General features: G+C 45.2%; 1 pseudogene; it reads left to right on the top strand.

Moving 5' to 3' along the window:
• The first annotated feature begins 1412 nt into the window (after positions 1-1412).
• On the top strand, positions 1413-1530 carry LOC126482953 (5S ribosomal RNA; annotated as a pseudogene).
• The last annotated feature ends 4414 nt before the right edge of the window (positions 1531-5944 follow it).

Raw genomic sequence — 5944 nt, 5'->3', positions numbered from 1 at the left:
TAATAACATTAATGGTAAAATTCGCGAAAAAAATAAAAACCACAGCTCTGAATAGCTTCCCAAGAGTTCCAGGGAAATTTTTTGTGCATGTAACAGATTACGAGATAATTGAAATAATTAGCGATCCATTTTCTCAGTCGAGTGAACTTGGGACCCGACTTTCGACAAGCATAAATTTTTTTCAGAGTTTATGGTAGATACATCACTACTGCAGAGTACTCTGCAAAAAATTTTAATAGTTCTGCAGAACTTCAAGAAAAATATTATGATCACAATTAAGAATAGCTGAGTAGGTGTGAAGCTGGCAACCGGTCTTAGGGAAATATACATTTCTTCAGGCCTCTTGGTAGGTATGCTATAGTTCTAGAGTTTTATATACTAAACTTCAATAGTTCTGCAAAAGAGAATTATGTTCACATTTCTGAATAGCTGACTAGCTGTGGAGTTCGCACCCAACTTTCGAGAAATGTACATTTTTCTCTCAGCGATCATGGTAGATCTGCTATATTTCTAGAGTTCTCTGTACCAAAATTTCAATATTTCTGCAAAATTTCGTAAACAAAACACTACCCATCTGGAGAGTTTTAATGTTTTAAAAAAATTATTTGACAACTTTCGAAACTAAAATTGTAATCACAATTCTGAATGGCTCGCTAACTTCTCTACAGAAAACAAGTAAGGTATTTGTATGCAGAAACTGTACGAAGCCGCACTAGAGTTCTGATGATAGTTCCGGTCACGGTTCTGGATAGTACCCCAAGAGGTTTATCGAAAAACCTAAGGTAATTTTTCGTGAAGATAATCGTTTATCACTGCAATAATATGGTACCCACTTCAATCACATGTAGATTTTCGATTGCAACAGATTCGAATTTCACGAAGCTAAGTTTCGCTGCCATAGTTGTGATCGGTGCATGTAGATACGAGTCGGCACAAATTGTGTGGACTGTCGTTATGTATAGGACTGCTGACAATCTCAGTATTCTAACGGTAACTGCCGTGTTTTCGTCTACTTATTGCCTTGTATTACCTCAAATTTAATTTGATATTCTTTGTTACAGTTTAATACCGGACTTGAAGATAGCCGTCTCTATGGTGTCCTTTCAACAAACTCCTGTTTCTTCCGTGTTCAATACGTACTGGGATTATCCATCATGTAGCAAGCACACTGTATTTTTTTCACAGAAGGGTTGAGATGCGTCACACAATTCAAGCATCTTTTGTACCTTCAGCGTTCAGTGTCGGGATTGGAAAACAAGGATACGTTTATGACCTTGTTCGCTTAGAGGGCTATTTTGAACAACTGACTCACGAGGTTAAATCAATTAATTTACGCCTGTTCAAAAAACACAGGATAGTTGGAGCACCTGTCATCAATAGCCTGAAATAATCACTTCTATGCAAAGGAGCGTGCCAACGGCCTTGCCGCAGTGGTAACGCCGGTTCCCGTCAGATCACCGAAGTTAGGCGCTGTCGGGCTGGGCTATCACTTGGATGGGTGACCTTCCGGTCTGCCGAGCGCTGTTGGCAAACGGGGTGCACTCAGCTCTTGAGAGGCAAACTGAGGAGCTACTTGATTGAAACGTAGCGGCTCCGGTCTCGGAAACTGACATACGACTGGGAGAGCGGTGTGCTGACCACGTGCTCCTCCAACTCCGCATCCAGTGACGCCTGTGGGCTGAGGATGACACGGCGGCCAGTCGGAACCTTTGGGCCTTCATGGCCTGTGCGGGCGGAGAGGATTCTTTTTATGGAAAGGAGCGTGCTGTCATGTAGCCGGCATTGCCGGAGAGTGTCGTTTGATGAAGATAGCTCTGGGCCACGTTTTTGGATGTGAGGAGTGAAAGAGAGAGGTATAGAGATAGCTAGGCAGATAGAGAGAGAGAGAGAGAGAGAGAGAGAGAGCAGAACTAGAAGTTGTCTTTTTTCTCTGCTCAGTAGGAGACCCAGTGTATGGTGAACAGCCTAAAATAGTGTACAGGATGGCAGCCAGTCAAGGAATATTTTAGGGAACCAGTTTAAAAAGATTTATTTCAAAGGCCCAGTGCAATCTTTACAAGTTTTCTCCCAGAGTGATTCACACCGTGTCTACGTGACACAAGTCGCTTGCCTTTCAGAACTGAGGTAGTCCTGTCCAGTTAAAACTGCTAGCGAATTCACGCCATTGATTTTAGCCAATTGCGTGCGCGGGATACCGATCACGTGTGTGGACGCTGGAGTGTTCCGCGGCCGCGGGGCAGAACACAGTTGCTTGTCTCTCTTGCAAACCAGACCTCGAGCTGAACAGACGTCTTTTGGAAGGCAGAGCCTCTGGCTCCGCTTTTCACGACCGGCCACCAATGTAAGGTAACATGAACCGCTTCCCCTTCCGTTGCCCATTTTAATTAATTCTTCGACCTCTTATACTGGCCTAAAACTGCTAACTTCCGACCCTAGGAACGCCCTTTGCACTCCGTATATTGAAATATATCCTTTTTATTGTACTTAATTTCCTGTTTTGTCATTTAACGGCAGCCCTGGTTGTCCACTATCAAATGCTGACCGCTCGACCTCCTGCACACTGCCGCCACAAGGCATATTTAACAACCTTCTTCCCCCTTCCCTGGCTTTTATACATTAACACTGGTGTCAGAAGTTTCTCTCCCCATCCCCAAATCACGTACAATTGGTGTCAGGAGTGGGGTGTAACAATTATATCCTTCCTTCCCGGCGCGTACTCTTTTACAGTAGGGTTATAGAACTAGTCAACATTTTAACATTTTATTTGGGTTGCAGCACATCAACATTAACTCTACTGTTTTATCTGTGACGTTCTTTTGCCTGTAATAAATGTCATGGACGAAAAGCCTTAGCCGCGCGAGATTAGCCGAGCGGTCTGGGGCGCTGCAGTCATGGACTGTGCGGCTGGTCCCAGCGGAGGTTAGAGTCCTCCCTCGGGCATGGGTGTGTGTCTTTGTCCTTAGGGTAATTTAGATAGTAGTGTGTAAGCTTAGGGACTGATGACCTTAGCCGTTGTCCCATAAGATTTCACACACATTTGATTTTTTTTTAAAAGCCTTATATTCATATGTACGTCGTCTCAAAGAGACACAAGCCTACACAACTAAATAAAAACGTTCTTAGTTCTAGAATATGTTCAGTGCGTAATGAATGCCAGAAATCGATTATGGAAGAATCATTTTGAAACGAATAAAGCTTATCTGATTTCATTTTTTACAATGAAATTGATTTAAACTAATCAACTCCACTCCTGTATCATTAGGAACCTGAATTATATTTTGTAGTTTACAACTTATGAAGACGACTTTCGAATGACCCTTGCGTTATCTACGTCTTTCAGTGAATACTGACTGAAAAAAAAAGAGTCGTGCAACGTAAAACAAAGTTGGTAGGATTGTTTCTACATCCGAAAAATGATGTCTGTTAAAATTTCGCGCCAGTTGCATAAGAGTGACGTTAGTAGCGCCACTATGACGCTTGCTTGAAATACACGCTGTAACGGTTGAGTACCTTTGAGACTGGATGTGGCGAATTGATGTTAGTCAAGAATATCTTTAAGGCGGCCGGCTGGTGTGGCCGAGCGGTTCTAGACGATTCAGTCTGGAACCGCGCGACCGCTACGGTCGCAGGTTCGAATGCTGCCTCGGGCATGGATGTGTGTAATATACTTAGGTTAGTTAGGTTTAAGTAGCTCTGAGTTCTAGGGGACTGATGACTGTTAAAACCCATAGTGCTCAGAGCCATTTGAAACATTTTTTTTATCTTTAAGGCGACAAAGACGCCATTATCAGTACCCCACTGGAAGCCGGATTTTCCTTCCGCCGTATCACAGAAGGACTTGGCAGCAACGTAGCCGCTATACATGAATGCTACCAGCGGCAGCGCTGGCCACGAGAATAAACTGCAGCAAGCAGACCGGGCCCCGGACGGCTACGTAGCACTACCGACGGGAAGATCATAGTGTTCGGCTTATGGCTCAGGTGCATCGTCCTGAATCTGTGGTGCCGTGCCTCGAAACCCATCGCGACGTTTTGGTATTTTTCGACTTTGAGCCTCTCTGGCGGAATCGCTAGTTTTGTAGAATCTCTTCGTTAGAGAGGCTTGTGGTGCGAATGCGGTGGGTGAGGTGGCGTGTGACGGACAGCGGCACGCACTGGGAAGGTGGCAAGCGGGGCCCCGTGCTGGGAGCAGCCCGTGTATGTGCCGGTGAACGATTTGGCCACACAAGGAGCGATAGCGTGGCCTAGCTGTAGACTAGAATCGTTGTTTGGTAAGTTGCAGGCTTCCATTTTGCATGTACAGGGTGTTTCAAAAATGGCCGGTATATTTGAAACGGCAATAAAAACTAAACGAGCAGCGATAGAAATACACCGTTTGTTGCAATATGCTTGGGACAACAGTACATTTTCAGGCAGACAAACTTTCGAAATTACAGTAGTTACAATTTTCAACAACAGATGGCGCTGCGGTCTGGGAAACTCTATAGTACGATATTTTCCACATATCCACCATGCGTAGCAATAATATGGCGTAGTCTCTGAATGAAATTACCCGAAACTTTTGACAACGTGTCTGGCGGAATGGCTTCACATGCAGATGAGATGTACTGCTTCAGCTGTTCAATTGTTTCTGGATTCTGGCGGTACACCTGGTCTTTCAAGTGTCCCCACAGAAAGAAGTCACAGGGGTTCATGTCTGGCGAATAGGGAGGCCAATCCACGCCGCCTCCTGTATGTTTCGGATAGCCCAAAGCAATCACACGATCATCGAAATATTCATTCAGGAAATTAAAGACGTCGGCCGTGCGATGTGGCCGGGCACCATCTTGCATAAACCACGAGGTGTTCGCAGTGTCGTCTAAGGCAGTTTGTACCGCCACAAATTCACGAAGAATATCCAGATAGCGTGATGCAGTAATCGTTTCGGATCTGAAAAATGGGCCAATGATTCCTTTGGAAGAAATGGCGGCCCAGACCAGTACTTTTTGAGGGTGCAGGGACGATGGGACTGCAACATGGGGCTTTTCGGTTCCCCATATGCGCCAGTTCTGTTTATTGACGAAGCCGTCCAGGTAAAAATAAGCTTCGTCAGTAAACCAAATGCTGCCCACATGCATATCGCCGTCATCAATCCTGTCCACTATATCGTTAGCGAATGTCTCTCGTGCAGCAATGGTAGCGGCGCTGAGGGGTTGCCGCGTTTGTATTTTGTATGGATAGAGGTGTAAACTATGGCGCATGAGACGATACGTGGACGTTGGCGTCATTTGGACCGCAGCTGCAACACGGCGAACGGAAACCCGAGGCCGCTGTTGGATTACCTGCTGCACTAGCTGCGCGTTGCCCTCTGTGGTTGCCGTACGCGGTCGCCCTACCTTTCCAGCACGTTCATCCGTCACGTTCCCAGTCCGTTGAAATTTTTCAAACAGATCCTTTATTGTATCGCTTTTCGGTCCTTTGGTTACATTAAACCTCCGTTGAAAACTTCGTCTTGTTGCGACAGCAATGTGTTCTAGGCGGTGGAATTCCAACACCAGAAAAATCCTCTGTTCTAAGGAATAAACCATGTTGTCTACAGCACACTTGCACATTGTGAACAGCACACGCTTACAGCAGAAAGACGACGTACAGAATGGCGCACCCACAGACTGCGTTGTCTTCTATATCTTTCACATCACTTGCAGCGCCATCTGTTGTTGAAAATTGTAACTACTGTAATTTCGAAAGTTTGTCCGCCTGAAAATGTACTGTTGTCCCAAGCATATTGCAACAAACGGTGTATTTCTATCGCTGCTCGTTTAGTTTTTATTGCCGTTTCAAATATACCGGTCATTTTTGAAACACCCTGTAAGAGCGCTTCGGTTGCAGAATACTAGTGTTGCCCTAAGGATATCGGCGGTTGGAGGTCTGTACAGCCGTCGTTGTACTGTCGCTGCATCCTGGTT

Source organism: Schistocerca serialis, chromosome 5 (genome assembly GCF_023864345.2).
Source record: "Schistocerca serialis cubense isolate TAMUIC-IGC-003099 chromosome 5, iqSchSeri2.2, whole genome shotgun sequence".
NCBI lineage: Eukaryota > Metazoa > Arthropoda > Insecta > Orthoptera > Acrididae > Schistocerca > Schistocerca serialis.
The sequence above is the reverse complement of the archived record's forward strand: the minus strand, read 5'-3'. Positions and strand labels throughout refer to the sequence as shown.